The sequence below is a fragment of the Cynocephalus volans genome, chromosome 17, assembly GCF_027409185.1.
Source record: "Cynocephalus volans isolate mCynVol1 chromosome 17, mCynVol1.pri, whole genome shotgun sequence".
NCBI lineage: Eukaryota > Metazoa > Chordata > Mammalia > Dermoptera > Cynocephalidae > Cynocephalus > Cynocephalus volans.
This window is the reverse complement of record NC_084476.1, coordinates 11,640,963-11,660,497: the sequence shown is the minus strand read 5'-3', so window position 1 is coordinate 11,660,497 and position 19,535 is coordinate 11,640,963. Positions and strand designations below refer to the sequence as shown.

General features: G+C 33.4%; 1 protein-coding gene across 2 annotated transcripts in view; it reads left to right on the top strand.

Annotated features, from left to right (window-relative positions):
* Positions 1 to 19,535, top strand: part of PBX3 (PBX homeobox 3) — a 211,234-nt gene that overhangs the window by 5,189 nt on the left and 186,510 nt on the right. The window lies entirely within an intron of this gene.

Genomic DNA, 19,535 nt, shown 5'->3' with positions numbered 1-19,535 from the left:
TCAACACCTCTCTGTTTAATTCTGATCTTAAAAAGATTTAGAGACTAATTGGAATCTTCTTTTTCTGGTCTGTTTTCTCTTTTTAAGGCTTTGGTGTAAAAATTTGTTGCATTTTTCTTTATACAGTGCTGTGTAATTCTTTTAATTTTCAGTGTATAAAAACCAAATCTTTCATTAAGTGCAAATTTAGCAAGAAAGGTAAAAATTGTTATATATGAGTCTAAATGTTACTGTATGTATTGCATATTCTTTTAAGTTGCTCTTGCTCTATTTCTGTTATAATAACATCATTTGTTCCAAAGTTTTAAAAACAAATGCATTATTCCATACGTGATTTATTTTTGTGTATTAATGAACTTATTTTCTACTTTTTAAAAACTTTTTATTATGGGCAACTTCAAACATAAATACATGTAGAAAGAAGAGAATCTTGAACCCCTCATGAACTCGTTGCCTACCTTCAACAATTAGCAACAATTGACCAATCTTGTTTTCTCTGTAACTCGCACCCTCCCAAAATTATTTTGAAGCAAAATTTAATAGACCTTTAACATTTGAAATTTCATATCAATTTTAGACAGACATGGTCTGTTTACATTGGAAATATTAAATGATTAACAGGAAAAATATACAAAGTCAGTATATCTTGGAAATGTCAAAAATTATATTGCTTTATCAATGTGTTTTCCTTAGAGCAATTTAAGAATATTTTATAAAATTTTTTCTATGTTTATAGATTTGTATATATTACTGGAGTTTTTGTAGGAGGTTTTGAGGGAGGATGTAAAAGAATGGTGTTTTTCAAACTTTTTTTACTCCTCCTTTCCCATCCTTATAAAATAATACATGAAATATATTTGTAAAAACCTGGAAAAAAATCTCATTGACAACCTGATGTAGAACTGAATGATGTAAAGTATCATGTAGATATTTTCTTTAAAATGTAGGGCCATTTCCAACCCTGTTACTTGTTTTTTTTTTGCCTTCCCAGTAAAAATATATTAAACTCTCTTGTCAGTACTAACTTGATTTTGGCAAGTAATTCTTTTGTGCCTCAGTTTTAGTGAACCTCATTTTATTGCAGATTTGTGTAGTTTGGGTATTTTATTTGGGACATACTTAGTGATTTGATTATATTATTTACATAATTTTATTTCAAATAGAATTATACTAATACATTGGCAAAGGAGGTCCCAGTATGCCCCAAAGAATACACTGGTTCATCAGCTTTCATAAAATATACCTGTGTACATTTTTCATACTATGATGCTTTTCTTTTTAATTAATTTTGCTTGTACTTTAGATTTCAATTTATAAATTTTGTAAAAGGTTCTTTCTGATGCGGATTTAAATTAACATCTTATTTGGATTATTCGTGCTTTAATATTTTATGGTGGCACGATGTAGGATGGAGTTACATTGTATAAGGTGGGGCTATAAGTATTGAAACTGCAATTTATGAACCACACCCTAAGTTTATTTTATACTCATACAATGAGGTATCTATTCAGAATAAATACTTAACACATCAAGTTAAATAAGGATTTAGACTACTTCCCCCCTTTCATGTATGTATGAACGTCTTTAGATATTTATTAGTTAAATATTGACACTGTGAGAATAATGTTTTATTTGTTGTCTCAGCAGGCTTGTGTTTTAGCAATTTATCAGTGTGATCAGCATGATTTAGGTAGTAACTGACTAACAAAGCTTGCACATTACCCTCCCCACCATGTTGACCTTTTCAAGCATGTGCTCTACTTCAGTAGGCCATTTGAGTCTCTAAGTATGAAGAGAGAAAATAATTTACATCACTATGTAATATAAATTGGTCAAAGTTTTTCAGACCTGGCTGTCACAGATTTTTTACAAAGTTATAGAAGTTTATCAAACAAACAAATTGCTATCATATCTAGGTGATAGTTATATTTAGGAAATAAATTATTAGGTAATACTTGAATGAGCCCCTGGAAAAATATATCATCTTTATATGCCTTCAGACACAGAACATATTAGAAAATAAATTTCCATTAATCTTTAACCCTTTATTCTAATTATCCTCTTTTTAGGCCGAATTGCAACCAAAATCTCTTCTTTCCTATTTTTTTCATAGATATTTTCTGTAAATATAATGTATTTGTAGTTTTTAATGGTAACTGTAGTTTGTTTCGGCACTAAATTTGAATGTATATCTATAAAAAAATTGGTATGATAGAATCTGTCAGATTGAATTGGCATAGCATTTTTTTTTGTTGACTGACTATAGCTACATGATAGTAACAGATTAGTACTGAAAATGATTAAAAGTAATTATGGATAAAAATAATTGTTAAAAGTTTTGTGCTTATTATTTTCCTTTAATTTAAGTGCTTTAAAAATGTTAAGCTGTTTTCAACAATAACCCTTTTTGTGTGATCATATTAATGAGGACTTGGTATACAATGTAATCCTTTTAATGCTGATGACTCCTCACACTGTTTGAACCATTATTTGGGAGACTCAACATATGTTATAGCAAATGATTTTTTTGTTTGTTTTGTTTTATGTGATACATCAGTTTTCAAAGCATATTTCTTAGGCATCAGAGTCCAGCAGGTGGCTTTTTACATTAAAAAATTCATAAATTTTAACATCCCATAAAATTTTACTTCAAATTCAAATTAACTAATTGAAGAATGTCAACATTTCCACTGTTTCTATATTAACATTTATAGTAGAACCAATGGTTTCATATAGAAATTATCTGCAACATAATCTAAATTAAGATTCTAAACAGGCATTACAGATGCTGGTAACTTTGGCAATTATCATTTTTGTTTGGTGAACAGTAGTAAAACAGTGTGCGGTAAAAATGTTTAGAGAGAGAGGATAAATAAATTGAACAGTTTTGCAATGCAAAGTGGTTTGTGGTGTTTTTGAGGATTTCTTGGCTCTCTCTTAACTGCTATTGTGAGCCTGGAGCAGATTTCCCCATTGCTAATGCCCTAGAAGTATTAATTCACTTTGATATGCTAATTAGAGGGCATTATGCAAGAAATGAGATTAAGTGGCAGCATGAAGCCATTTGCCTGTCAGTAAATTGAGAGCTTTAGCATCAGGAGGAGCTTTGTTTTTTTTTTTTTTTTGAAGTTTCTCTTGGCTTTGCATATAAATAAAATTGATTGAAAGGTCTAGAGAAGCTTCCAGAACATTGGTGGATTCTTTTTTCCCCCTCCTATGATTATTTAAATATAATGTTACTGAATTTTTCTGAATATTAATTGACCTAATTGGAGATACCAAATATGAAGTTTTCATTCATTTCTCTCAATTTATGAACATATACTAAGAGTTTTGTGTCATCTAGTCTTAGACATAATTTCACAATTTCAGCAACATGGCTAGTGAACTGTTATCATTTACCTCTTCAGAAGTGTAAACTTGTGTGTGTGGGCTTGTGCACCAATGTCATCAGTAAACTGGACTTCACAAGGATATTTTCTTTGCTAGGGAAAGTAGGAATTTGTTGAATTGGGCTTCGGGAAACTATATTAAATGAGCATTAAGATTTTGATGTGAGTCCATAGAAGATGGAACAATTAGAATTAGTGTTTAAACTCTACTCTTTATACAACCTGTGGAATTTATATTTTAGTATATATCTGATATGTAAGATTACTGTATTATTTAATTTTCATGTTGAAGATAGAGTTTCATACTTGATTCTGATTTTGCTGACTTGTGGTTTAAGCCAAGCCTTTGAATTTTTCTCTATAAAGCTACTTTGTGGGGAAATGCATAAATGAATTCTAGGTTAGGTGTGGGGGAAGATGAGGAGGACGGAACTTCCCCGGTCTTATGAAAAGATTAAGGTTTCCTAAACATGGAACTTCTGCATAAACCATGAATGGAGGTAGAATTGCAAAACCCTGGCCTATCTACAATCGCTGGGTACGTTTAGATGGGAGAGGGTTTGGGTAAGGCATTTGTAATGGGGCTTAGTTCTAGTGTGTGAATTCCACCACTGTAGCTGTGACTCTAGACCCAATAAACCATAACTTCTCTTCAGAGCCATATGGATTATTTAGTCACCACAGCTGCCATCCATGCACACTACCCACGCTGGCATCTCCTTGGTATGCTTGTGTGGTGCCCGTTAATGTTAATGGAAGTTAGGAATGTGCACACAGAGAGGAGATAAGAGTCTCTCCTGAGACAAAAGTCCTGATTACATTTCTCTGTGAAGAGGACTTAGTGTACCTACATATTAGCTGCCTCTGTAAATGAAATACTTGGTTACTTCAAATTCTTATTCCCTTCTCAGACTCCCTGAACTAGTTAAATCAACGAATCCTCATTAGTCTCTGATTACTTGCAAAATTTCATTTAAAACATATGAAGTTATTTTTGATTGAAATGGGAACAAAAAGCTTTTGAAACTACATATTATTATTTAAACAAAAGGTTCCCACACAGGCTTTCAGATGTACTAACACTTGCAAATAAAATTTTATAGAGAAGATACTGGGAAGGACTTATGAAATACTTGAATGGCATTTGATGGGGAGAAATCACTATGTTAAGGGGAAAAAAAAAATATATATATATATGTGAAATGGCAAGCTTATATGTGTACCGTATCTTTACTATCCAGTGTCCTCAAATGAGGAGGAATTGACTTAGGTGGTCTCATAAGTTTTGTTTTTCTTTCTTTTCTCCCCCACTTTTCTTAAAAAAAAAAAAAAATGCAGGGCCGACCCAGTGGCGCACTCGGGAGTGTGCAGCGCTGGGAGCCGAACGGCGCTCCGCCCTGGGTTCGGATCCTATATAGGGATGGCCGGTGCGCTCACTGGCTGAGCGCGGTGCCGGCGACACCAAGCCGAGGGTTGCGATCCCCTTACCGGTCACAAAAAAAAAAAAAAAAAAAAAGAAAAAGAAAAAAAAAATGCGGATGAAGGTAGTTGGAATTCATAGTCAGATATATCATTTTCAACTTGGAATAGGAACTAGAGCAGGAAATTGATTTTATATTTATTATGAAAGCAAGAACTCTGCCACCAACTGACAGCCATCCATGTTTTAGTTTTGTGATAATTGTTCACAGGCTTTACTCTGCAGTTGGTCCAGATTATTTATAATGTTGATTGGAAGTGTTGGTCCATTAAAAGGTATATGTATAATGAATATCTTTAATTAAACCAAGTAATATTGGAATATCTTATTTTTCTTTTATGTTGGATCTTGGGTCTAGGATTAACTGTCAGTACTGGTAAAAACAAGTTACAGTAGATTGTGCAATGATTTTTCTGGCTTCGTGGATATATTTATTACCATTTTTGAACAAATTATACTAACATGAAAAGTTGTGTTTGAAATGATTGTGTGCTAGATAAGGTGATACATTACAGGAATGGTTGGGTTTATGGAGCTTTATGTAGAGGTTTTCTAGAAATTATAGCACAGGGCTGTCACTATAAAACCCAGTGATACAGTTGGTAATAACATACAGTGAAGATATTTTTAGATTTTCACTTGTTATTCAAATATGTGGGAACCCTCCAGTTTTTCTCATCATATTTCTTTGTTGGATCCAGTAGAGAAAAAAATGAAGGAAATTCTTTAACTGTGTATGGGGTGTGGGTGTTTGACTTGTCTGAATTTTCTCTTGCTCACCACTTGTTAGAGCAGTGATGTAATATTGAGGAAATCCTTAGGAACTTGTTGACTTCTTGGTTCTTGACCTTTTGACTGTGGTCAAGTACAGAAACTGAATGCCTGAAAATGAAATGATGGACCCTACAAACATAAATTCTGTTCTGCCAATGCATTACATGAATTAATTTTGATTTGCCTGAATTTATGGCATTTTGTGTTCAATAAAGGAAATATTTATTACTTTCAGTATAATCGGTCTAATGTTATAGTTTCTTTTTTTTTTTAATGTTATAGTTTCTAATATTAAACCAATCAATTTCTATTTTTGACTGATTGTCATTATGGCTGCTTTTTGATTACTATGATTATGTCACTTTTAAATTGTTAATATTTTATAAAATATTGGCTTGATATCTGATAGTGTTTTTGAGACCTAAACTGTAATCAGTGGTGCTTTGCTCTAACTTGAAAATTAGGAGTTTAGGGTTTATATTTAGCTGACTTATTTAGTGAGTGAATGATTTTAGAAATATAAACATTTTATCTAATAAAATAAAGACGTTGTCAACCATTGTAAATGTGGAGAAAGGATAAGTTGTTCCTGTGAGTTTTAACTTTCAGTTTTAAATGTTAGAATGATGGCCAAGCGAGGGCCTGGCTGGTTATCTCAGTTGGTTATGGTGCAGCCTTAGAACACCAAGGTCACAGGTTCAGATCCCTGTACAGGCCAGCTTCTCCCGCCAAAAAAAAAAAAAAAAGAATCGATGGCCAAGCCATAGAATTGCTAAACTTCTTCATCCTTAATCAGTTATAATTTGCTGAGCTTTATTATAGCAGACTGAAAAGGCAAGGCTTTCCCCTCCGGAAGGTTCCATTCATTTAATAATGATATTAAAAATTACTATCATTTACTGAGCAACATATATGTGCTAGGCATTGTGCTGGTTGCTCTACATGCATATCTTTAAAAAAAACAATTCAGACTTTGAAATTTTTAAAGTAATATATACTTTTTTGGAAAAAATTCATATAATACTGATGACATATTCTTAAACTTGTAGCAACCCTCCAAGGTAGGTATTTTAATTCTCAATTTGTGGATGAGGAAGCTGACACTGAGAGGTTAAGTAATTTGCCCCTTTTCTCATGTGAGTGGCAACCCAGGCTCTCCTTGCTCCAGAGGTGGTGGCAGCAGAACCGCTCAGCTTGGGCAGAGAAAGTAGTGGAAATTGTCAATTCAAAGAAGGCAAAACCTGAGCTTAAAAAAATGTGGTCAGGTCCAAAGTGACGCTGAGTGGCAGCGGAGCTGTGGTCAGCACTAGTGTAAATATTTGTAGACAACCGTGTTTTACAGACTTCAGTTTAATGGCAAAAATCTGCCCTAAATGCCTCAGTAAATATATGCTGGAGAACAGAAGCCTATTCACTGAAGAAACAATTGACTTTAGCTTCTCTGTTGTTAAAGTGGCCCCTAGTGATAGTGCTGCAGTGACTAGATAGAGCAGAGTAGAATGGCTTCCTCCTGGCTGGTGGGCTGGCAGTTTCACTGGCACTGCCAAATATATTTCCTATTTGTTGTGCAAGGGAATTGGAACAGTGAGGCATTTATCATATCATCCCCTACTCTTCATGCAAGCAAAAAAGGAGAAGTTGTCAATGAAAGAAAAAGAACTGTAATCGCACATTTACATATGCTTCTAATTGTTGATTTGGGGATTTTCTATGAATATAGCTTCACAAAACAGATGCTGTTTAAGAAAAGGGGGAACATAATTTTGTGGGCAATGAATTAAGTGTTTTTGTGGCCCTCTCATCCGTAGCTAGGAGCAGTTTGTGGACCGCGTCTGTGAACGCGGCTCATAATTGTTTTTCACACATAAGTTATGCAAATGAGCTTTTATGGCAACTGGCATAACAATTAGCATCCTCCAGCAATATTTTAGCAGGTTAATTGCAAAATTTCTAAATTGTACATCTGACTTGTTAATTAGGCATGACAGAGGTGGTAAAATAGTTATCTTCAGGCAGTGGCAGCCAGGAGCTGCTTGAAATGCAAAGAGCAACGATTGATTGGATTTGAGGGTTACAATTGTGGGAGCACTGCTGTTGTCAAGTGCCACCGAGCAGCTCTGCTCCATCCGTTGCCTCAGAGCAAGAACCACGTAGTTGCTGGGAGGATCCTGCCATTTACAAATCTGCTTTATTTAACTCTACAATCCAACCTATCCGAACTGTTTATTTTCATGCAGTTTGTTCTGCATTGGGATCACTGAAATGAGATGGCAACACAAAGATTATTTTGTGCTCAAATTTCAGAACCCTGAAAGTTTACTTTCTATTTTAAAGCCAATCTCAACATTTGTCACTTAAAAAAAAAGCAGGGCTGGCTGGTTAGCTTAGTTGGTTTAGAGCATGGTGCTGGTAACACCAAGGTCAAGGGTTTGGATCCCTATACGGGCCAGCAGAAAAAAAAAAAGCAGACACAAATTCCCTATTTTTATTAAATTGTACATTTCAGTTCTCCAGGCTTTAAATATGATTATTTGCTTTTTAATGATTTAACTCTTTAAAACATCTCTTCCTTTTGTGATTCATACGTGCAGAGAAATACTGTTTCTGTATTTTAGTCTAAATTTTTTTTTTAGGTGTAGGGGAGGAAAATAATCCAATGTAAGGGTTGCATACAGTGGACAAGTTCACTTTGCCTGTGGAATTTATAAAATAACAATATTTGACATAGTGTATTATTGTGATACCGTATACCACTACCAGAATTTTTCTATGTACAGTACATTTAAAAAATCATATTTTCCAAAATTGGTTGTATTTAAATGTATGTGGTCTATTTCGTAGTTTTAATCGGATGGTAACAATAATTTGGTAAACATAAACATTAGTGAACAGGGCATGATGGCACATTGTGTATCTGATTATGCCAAAAATGAGCCGTGCCTTTTGTGTTTAAATTAGGCTAATTACATTTTTCTGTGCATATAGTACCTACAAGTACACTGAATATGAAGTTAAGAATGTGTGAAATTTGATGTCACCTTTGAATTCACATATATTTTCTTGATTAAGCCACATTGTGTTTAATGTTGAAATGTTATATTTTCATTTAAAAAGTAAATGTTCTACACATGCAGCTGTATCAATATTTTACATTTTCTTGTGACATGTGTATATGGAGGAAGTGCCATTTATGATATGTTGTCATCAATAATTTTGTCACTGAGAATAAAAGGCTTTAAACTCATCCACCCACTGGAACGTTTTATCATATTTATTTTAAGAGATATGAAATTAGTGAACAATTGAGCTCTTTACATGTAGGAGATGCAAATGTAACTGAATATTTACCATTAATGAAGTGAAACATAAATATCTCAGTACCAATAAATTATACATAGCAATGGTGTATTCTAATAGACATTTAATAAATAGTTTCTTCTTTTTCTAAATCTTTAGCTACAGTCTTTATTATGGTCTACTTTACAGCTAATGGTGATATTAAATGTTGGTTAACTTTTTAGAGTGATCTATTGCATTTGAAAATATTGTATTTTGAATAAGAGTAAAACATCATTCCAAATCATTACATTTACTGATTAAATGCTCACTGATTTTTATCCATCACTGTATTCAACAATTGAAGCAAGAGTTTACTACAGTAATGCTTCAGTGGATAATATTTGGAATGGAGTAACCATTTTAATGAGGTTCATCGAGAGAGATTCAGCAGGGAGCATTTCAGGTGTATTATGGCTTTTGTCTTGTCATGATGCATGTCTCTATAACATTAGAGAAAAAGCTACAGAGCCCCACTCATCTCAGTTAATAATGATAATTAAAAAAATTCAAAACAACCAAAAAAATCCCCACTTTTCTAGTAAAGTCAGAGCAGAAAGATAGTTAAGTACAGGTAGCACTACATGTTTTTAGGAAACTTGTTAAGTAAATTCCATTTCTGTAGGTTAAATTTCCATCTCATTTTTAACTGTCCCAATATTGATCACCCTATAGAGGAATGAGACTGAAGTCTGGTAGTTATTAGTATAAAGAGGGTCAGCTGCAGAGACTGGTACGGAGCAGAGGCTCTCATGGTAATGATGCTGCTATTTATAGATCCCCATTTCATTAGTTGCAGAGTTTCAAGGAAGAGATTTTCTCTAGGGGAAATGGATACTTGAAGTTCATTTTCTTCCTCATATTAAGGCAGAAATGTGAACAACCTTCAGTATAGGACATACGATTACAGTATTTTTGCAGGGGCAGTTTATTCCCTAAATATATTTGCAATAGTAAATGTTGTAAATTTAAAACATAATGTAGGAATTCAGAAATGCTAGTTGCTATTCTGGTCAAGCGCTGCTTTATGCACACTGTTTTATTATCCTTCTTGTCATTTTTTTCTTTTAAAAATTATTAAATTTTCAGAAACTATGCAAAGCTGAGTACAATCATGACTGTATTTCCTTTCTTTAGAGTGCTTTGAGGCCTGCAGAGTTAATTGACTGCAAGAAATTCAGTTTCCCAAAAAATACAGTCCACTCACAATGTGTATCTGTATGTATTTGTAACATAGGTAATTGTGCTTTCCTTCTTGAGTTCTTGACATTTGAGTTATTTTTTTTCCCTTTAAGAGAATATTTACTTAGTTAGTATTCACTTAATTAGAACTGACTGTTTAATGTTTTCTGGGAGGGTATTTATGGTATTTTCTTTGCTATATTTGCATTCCAGAAATTAAGTCCCCCTGCCATTATTCGGTGAGCCTTTCATACATTAGAATGATGAATTGAAAGCAGAAATGGGAAAAAGACTGCAATGCAATGAAAATTTAATCAGCGTCTTCTGCTGCTTTAATAAGGCAAATAATTCTTATTGGCCGCTGTGTTAAGGTTTCTAATATTTAATTCATAACAAACCTTGCATTATTCTGCAGTAGCATCGACAGCTCCACTTTGCTGCCTGCCAACAGGCAACCATAAAAACTTAAAAGCAGATGTAAATGTCTAAAACAAGGAGAATGATTAGATCTAAAGTGGTCAAAAAAATCAACAATATTGTGAAAGAGTTTGATGGATCTCTTTATTTAGTGATGTAAAAACAATATTAATTAAACCCACATGAGCAGATTATTTTTTGGACTTGGGGGTAACCTTTTACAAAGCATATCCTTTAGTACCTGACCAAAGACCTAGAAAGAAAGCAGTGTTGATAGTAAGCTTCTTTAAACTGGACACAAACTGTGCCATTTATACTGAAAGTAATCTGATTTATATTCCTGTGTATATGAAGCCTCACAGTAAATATAGTGCTGAAATTGAGCCTATGGAATAAAATATTTTATCTTCAGTTAACTCGGTTTGTGAAAAGCAATAGCTATTGCCGTCTAATTTTTGTTTGAAATGTCCTTTTAAAAAAAAATTTGTCACAGGATTAAAGAGAAGATATGCTTGTATTTCCTAACCAGAATTTAATGATTCTGTAAAAGTAGCATTAATTTCTCTGGATTACCATGTAGATTATCAAAGTCTTTTGTGTGAGGTTGTATTGGGCATTAAGTTTGGACCTGTAGAAATGAACAAAAAGATAGTTACCGATTACATATGAACAGCCTGAATCATTCAAAAGGATGTGGAGAAGAGTATTTCTATAGTGTGAAGCCAGAGAAAATGGCAACCTGCCAAAGCTAGGTGCAAGCTCTTGTTACATGGAAGGGTTGGGCCTGTTCTCATTTCTTCTTGAAATGGCTTAATTGGTGTCAGCACCCCAGGGATAAAGGCCTCTAACACTGAAATCCACACGATTCACCCTGTCTCTGCTCAGTGTAGGGAAACTGGTAACAACTGGTGGTGAATGAGGAGTGAACGGTGCTGTAACAATACTCGATGATGTTTGGGATGACAGAAATTAATACGCACTTGCTTGAAGAAAGCAATGATTAATGGCAGTGAGCACAGGAACGCTGTCCTTCCTTTTACTCCACTTTGATGGGGATTGAAAAGCATAAGCCTGTTTTCATTCTCTGTAGAAAGCAGAGGTCACACAGAGTACATTATAGCAATTTTTCCTCTCTGGTTTTTTTTATTTCATAAATATTATGATAAGCATAGATTAGATAGTTTTTTTTATGTAGGTTTAAAAGGATATTTTATGTCACTTAAACGTTGTTTATGCTTAAAGAAATCACCCGTTCTTCTCTTTACTTGTTAGATCATTTCCTCTCATGTCAGAATAATTAGTGTAATTAGGAATTTTAAAAAGCCACAAACATGCAGTTGTATTAATGCTGCTTACCATTTTATAACTGGATTCAAAAGGGTTTTCTAAAGACTGTTAGGATAGAGTGGGGACAGGAATGTTGCAGGGGCTCCACCTTTTTTCTGCCCCCCGCCCCCGTTATTCTCAGTGAATGTTTGACGTAAATACGTTTTGCAAGGTACTTGCACTTGTCAGCAGCTTTCTTAGCCATTTGATAAAGATTCTTTATTCTACAAGAAAGCCTGAAATAACAGAGCTGTACTTTGGATAATGAATTCTTCATCTGTGGAGAACTTTAAAACAAAGTACAGTGTTGGCATTTTTTTCTTTTGAGTGAGAAGGCTGATATATCTTTTGGATCCGACAGGAAGACATAAATTAATAGAGTTCTGGAGTTCAGTTTCTCATTAATAATCCATTTTGTCATGGTTCTTGGCATTGTCAGCCTAGTAGCTGGTTCATATTTTGCTAAAGGATAAAAGCAGATTATGTCTTAAGGCACAGAGCAAGAATAAAGAGTTTATCACCTTTTGGGGGAAACTACATGCTATAAGAAAAATATTGTTTTGCAAAAAGTTTCAATTCTTAACTAGAAATACGCTGTACATTTTTCTTAGGTAAAGCTTTTATTTTAAGATCTGAAATGGTTTTGGGAACCTTAGGATATTGGGGTTTTAGATCATTGCTTAGAGTTGCCTTTGCTGGTTATTTGCAGAGGTTTGCTTTTCAGAGACAGTTATGGTAGACTTAAGCCTGTTTTATGTTGTATTTTTAAAACTCTATGTATTACTATATAATTAGTATAATTAGTATACTTGTATATATGCATATAATTAGTATATAGTTCAAAGAGAAATGTAGAAAAGTCACTGTTCCTCTCTTTGCACTGGTATGTCTAGATATTTTGTACCCTAGACTAGTTTCATAGACATGGGATCTTGATGGCTACTATGAAAGGTGCAGAGTTTTTAACCATCTAAAAAATGTAATCAATAGAATAAAAATAAAATAAAACAGGCTTATTTCTAATTTGATAATCCTGTAATTACCTTTTTTATGGAGGCTTCAGAAGCAGATTTGATATAGATGTTGATCCTGGTCACATTTCTCATAAATCATTTAAAGTTGTTTATATTTGTATTTTAAACAAATTAGTTCTTATAAAAATGGAAACACTACACCCTCCCTGATATCTGATAGTATGGTCACTGGCCACTTGAGATCCCACATTTAAGGAAAGGAAACTAGTTGAAGGGAAATGGGTACAAATAATACCAGTTTTTTTTTTCCTCTTGCTTTTAAGAATATTAATTTTCAGTGTGTTGTTTATATTGCAAGTCTTTTACAGGCACATTCTTAGAAATAGACAACTGAAAAATATGTTTCATCTTTAATACTTGGGTCTTGTGTGCTACCATTCTCAATTATCCCTACTTTTTTGTTCATTTTTAAGCCTCCAATTAACACTTGTGGGGTGTGCAGAGTCATAAATCTAGAGTTGATTATTGATGTAATAAACTATGAGAAAAAGAGTATGTCTGCATTATAGGATGAAGGAAGGAATATTAAATTACAATCAAATGGAAAGAATAATGGAAGATTTTACTTCTCTTTACTTGGAAGGGCTTATTCTTATAATTTGTAAATCTTGATGTTTTGTGTCATTAATGTTCATCATTGGATAACATTGGCCTAAGTTAATACTGATAGTGGTATGCTACAAAGATTCATTTAGGAACGGAAGGACTATTTTTGTTTTAGTTTCCATTCTCTAGGGGCCTGTAAGCTTGTAGAGTACAGGGGCTATCTGTCTGTCTGTCTATCTATCTTTTCTAGCACACAGAATGTGTGTAATAAGTTATTTTTAAATAAATAAGTAAATGCCTTCTACACATTATCTGATATGTATCTACTGAATGCATTAAATCTGATACTACATTCTTCTAGTTCTTTATGTAGAATTTTATCTTAATTTTAGCACTATATACAGTATAAGAAAACTGCCATAGCTACTTACCTGGATCTTAAGTAATTTATATGTAAATTATTTGTTAAAGTAATTTATATATATATCACTGCTCCCATTGCTATCATTAACGCTAATATTCTAAAAAGAGAAAAATCTGTGGTGAGAACTCTTGGTACCATGCTTAGAGTTGAATATCACCTTTTAAAAGTTTTTATTTGAAAACTAAGTATGATACTAAGCAGTCTATTTCATAGCTAGGAAATATTTGTCTTTCCACAGTTTTGAATTATAATGATTTAAGACTTGTTTCTCTATAGAGTTGGGAAGGATATTTACTTTAGTACATTATAGTGAAATCTTAAAGAGTAGATTTTGACAAGAGACGTTTTGCTGACACAGAATATTTTGTTCATTTTGACTCTCAAATAATTTCTTCTGTCATAATGATTGATTTATATTCATTTTACACTGTACAGTTTCCTAGCTGAGTTTTCTATCTATAAAGTACAGAAATCCTTGTTTAAATTAATGATAAATTAAATAATTATCCTCAAAGGTGACAGATTGGTCACATTTATTTGACTAATCCAAAGATTAACCAAAGATTATTTAAATCAAAAAGTATTATGATTATGAGTTATTAAAATAAATGCTAATTTTAAATTTAGCATGATTGGGAACACAATATAGTAAGGTATAATTTATTTAATTGCTGTATATGATTTTAATTATATATCTTTTAATTTTAATTATATAATTTATGTCTACTACAGTCATTGTCAAGCTGTTTACTTCCAATTTGGAACCAGCCATTGATTTGTTGCTCATCCAAAAGACCTTGAAATCATATTTTGTATTACCTTGCTTTGTTAACTGTAACCTAGGCCAATTTGAAACAATTTAAATACAATCCTAAATATTTGTAGTGGAAAGCCATTGGAAGTAATTTTGTCATGGATTTTCTCAGTATTAAAAGACCAGTTCAAGTGACTAGTTAATTTGGTGAATACTAAGTGGTGAGTTAGTAACTCTGCGGCTGAAGTATGTGAGTATGTGTAAAACGAATTGCTAAGTGTTTTGTTTAATGAAAATCATTAAGACATGGAAAGCTCACAGCTTTTATTTATCCTGTTTTATCATATTCTTAAAAAGTAATATAATGCAAATATCTGTAATTTCTATATCTAATAGTTAATAAGTCTGTTCATAATGCCATTGGCAAATATCTATGCTTGTGGTACTCTAGAAAGCTGTAGAGCAGGGAGTCTTTAATCTTTTTTTGGTTATAGTTTCCTATGTGAATGTAATGAAAGCAGTGGACCCACTGTCTACTTCCTAGAAAAATTCACATACTCTTAAAAATGTGAGTACAATTTCTGAGAGTTAATGGACACTTTGAACATCATTCATGGATCCCTCATGAAGATCATGGATCTCAGGTTAACAACACCTTTGTAGAGGTAGACTTTTTTTTTTTTTTTTTTTAACCATATTTTGTCCCAATTTGTAAGTGCAATTAACTTTCTTCTTGGAAGCCTAATGGATTTACTTTCTAATTAGCGGTTGTACAAACATTCAGAGTGCTGGTGATTTCTGAGTCAGGTGAATGTTTGGATGTATTGGAGGGAAAGAATCAGGAAAATGGAATAGAACAACTACATGAAAGGGAGGAGCAGGCTAGCAGTGAGACTCAGGTGCTAGTAGGGGTGGAGAAAAAGGAATGGGGGGGTTAGAAAAGGGAAATCTGAAGTTTGGGACATGAGTTGTTGAAGGACGTATTTGATAGCATATGTTGCCTTGTAATAATAATTTTAAAAAGGTATTTGTTTACAACCTAGGTGGTATAAGCTCCTTGTGCTGGGGGCAGGGAGGGTATAATTTGTCTTATCAGCAACTCTTGTTCCCTGGTTCTTTATGGTGATTCAATTTTTGCTATATGGTAGAATACCTTTAAAATACATGCAGTTTTTGAGTATATAAAATAAGTAGATGATTTCTTGGGTAACAATCTGTACTTAATTTGTTAAACTTTCCTATATGAAGACTTTTGAAGAAAATATCAATGTCAATAATTTTCAACTATTTTGATTTCAGGACCCCTTTATACTCTTAAAATAATTTTTGTTTATGTGGGTTTAGTAACAATATTTACTGTATTAGAAATTAAAGCAAATTTTAAAAATACAAAGTTTTATAATTATAAACCTAGTGCATGTTAGCATAAACAACATTATTACAGTTACCAGCTTGATACATGTTATTCTAAACAGCATTTTTCAAAAGGAGGCCAAAAAAAGTGATGAGATGAATGGCATTGTTTTATGTTTTTGCAAATCTCTTTAACATCAGGCTTAATAGAAGACAACTAGATTCTCTTATCTGTGTCTGCATTCAGTCTATTACCATATGGTTGATGTGTATGAAAAAATATCTGGCCTCATGCAGGTATATAATTGGAAAAGGGAGGAGTATTATTAATAGCCTTTTGAGATCATTGTGGGTGTTTTTTTGACTCTGCACTGAAACTTTACAAGTGGTAGTTTCCTAAAGGTTAGCTCAAATGTGGAATCTGAAGCCATACCAATATGTTTTCTATTCTGGTTCATTAAAATCTACTGGGCTATCTCTTTGTACTTTGAATGCCTCTTCTACCCATGTATAATTTTATAACATGTCTTGGTCATTTGGAAAATATTGGTTTACTGGTTCCTGTATCTTCCAAATGTTAACATTTCATTATGCTGGATCGAAAAATTATGTTTTAGTATTACCACCAAACTAACATCAGAAAAGTTAAGTATTGTACTGGAAAGCTGTCATGCTTACAGTGGGGGACACAAGTATTTCAAAATTCCAGTTTTTGCTTGAAAGCTTGAATCATTGGCATCAAAACTGTCAGTTGTTTTCTTTAAAGTAACAAGTTTTCTTGGTACCCTTTTGAAAAAATGTCTGCTAAAATATTTAAGCTGAAATAGCTGTATCCTTTTTTTAAGCAGCTAGTGCAGTTTGCAACTTACAGTTGTGCAAATGCTTTTCCTTATCCTTGGTATGTAACAGAATTGCTTTGTGTGTAATTTGTATTTTGTCACACAGAATACGAAAAAGGTGTGTACTCAGGGTGTGGTTAAATTAATAATTTTTATTTCATCAAGGACATTCTGAAGTGAAACTGGCCTTAAAAAAAATTTTTTTTTATTCATCATTATAAATAAATGTAATTGATTTTCATGACCCTTTTCCAATTCCTCCTTTTCTCCCCTCCCTCTCCCCCTTTCCCACCTCCAGCAACATCAGTTCTGTTCTCTTCTCTTAACAAGTTTGAGCAATTATTATGTCTTTTTTTCCTGTGTATTTGTTTGCTTATTTTTATTAACTCTTACCTGTAAGTGAACACTTAGTATTTCTCTTTCTATGCTTGGCTAATTTCACTTAACGTAATTTTCTCTAAATTCATTCATGTTGCTCCAAATGGCAGTATTTCATTCTTTTTTATAGCAGAGTAATATTCCATTGTTTAAATATACCACATTTTCCTTATCTGCTCATCTGATGGGGATTTAGGCTTGTTCCAACTCTTGGCTATTGTAAATAGCGCTGCAGTAAACATGGGAGTACAGGTGTCCCTTTCACATGATGATTTCCATTCTTTTGCGTATATACCCAGCAGTGGGATAGTTGGGTCATATGAAGTTTGAGGAATCTCCAAACCATTTTCCATAATGGCTGTACCATTTTACAGCCCCACCAACAGTGTAGGAGGGTTCCCCTTTCTCTGCATCCTCGCCAGCATTTGTTATTCTCAGTCTTTTTGACATTAGCCATCCTAACTGGAGTGAGATGATAAACTGTAGTGCCTGGTGGTAAGGAATGCATTGGCTGTGCATTTTGTTGTCACTGGCTTGTTTCATGCTAAGGCACCAGCAATTTTATCCACCTTTGCTTTCTGCAACATCAGTGTAAATGTAAACACAGTGAAAAAGGCCCATATTTAGCACTATAAAAATAACTTTGACTTTGTGGACTCCTGAAAGGGTCTCAGGGACTGCCAGGGGTCCATGGACCACCTTTTGAGAACTGCAGTTCTGTATAAAGTATAATACTTATAACTCACCCTAGACCATTATTTTATCTTCATCTATTAATATCTGTATGGGCACATGACGTGAAAAGAAACAGGTTTTTAGTATGCTGATCCTGAAAGCAACAGAATATATCCTGAAGTCATTATTGTGATCCTCTGGGGGTATTTGTTAAGTACCTACACAAGTATGATGTTCTACTGAATATTCTTTAGTGTCAAAACAGCTTTTGCCTTTAGAAAGTGAACTCCGTAATCAGTCTTGGCTGCAAAAGGACAGATCAACAGATGCATATTTGTTGAGTCACAATTTTCCATTCAGAACTAGTATAAGTTTCCCGGGCAAGTCACAGAGTGATTATTTACACAATAAAGAAGTTGGACTAGGAGATTTCTCAGGTCTCATTCAGCTTTCATATTCTATGATTCTCTGACTTTATTACTAAGTGGATTTTTACCACTTAAGCTGTTGACCATTTATTTAACTAAATCTGTTCTTTAAGCTTAACTGGTTGGGTATAATTTGTGCTTAAGTATTAATGTTATTTTTGTAATATTGAAAAATGGAATGTATAGAAGAGGAAATGGAGGGTACTTATAAATGGAGAAGAATTCTGGAAGCAAGTGAATTTTAAGTGGTGGGGAAGAAGAAATTTGGATGATAAAAGGGGGATGCACATTGCAGGGTATTTAACAGATATTTTCATTCAGAGTCTTTATGTCCTTTACTAGAATAGCACAGAAGGAAAATTTGAGTTCAGAAATAACACCAGGGCCTGTAATTTGGAGAATCTGCTGATCATATATATGCTCTGATATTGCCATGGGTAGTATGAACTATTGAAAAAATCTCCAAAGTAAAAAGTGGATGAGGACATAAATAATGTTGATTCTGAGGTTCTCTTAGCTCCATTAATTACATTTTGACCAGAGAGCTGTAGTCCTTTTTTGAAGAGGAAAACAGTAGTTAGGCTTTAAAAAATATTTATTTTTGCTTTTCAATGAAAATAATCCTATTGTATTACCTTAAGATATTTTATGATCTTCCTTCTGACATTCTAGAAGGTAGAAATACTATTCGGTAAGGAAAAAATTACTCCTAAACTCAGGCTCTTACTAAGTTCAGTATGGTTTCAAAGTCGTCTTTTTTATTTTTAAATGTTAATGGGAGGGACCCAGTGACTCCTGGGAAGGTGCTATTTAGATCCTTAAAAAGGAGAGAGGGCTCCTGTGGTACAATTTGTGTTCAGGCAAATAAAACTTGGAAGGTAGAAAAGCTGCTATTATGGCAAATATTTAAGGAAGAAAGACTCCAGAGACTATGTATTTTGGAAATATTTGACAACATTGGCAACATCAACTACTGACAAAAAAAGAAACACCTCTTTGGCAAATCTTTCACAGTCGTGCCAAGAAAAGCAGCTTCATTGCAACATTTTTATAAACTATCATCAGTTATGCAGCAGCAGCTTCACAAATCAGAAATGATATCTTCAGGCACTGCTGTCAAGTGTTATTCAAATAATACCAGCCTCACATTTGAATAACAGCAGACATTTTGAATTAATTAATCAGATGAGATAGTCC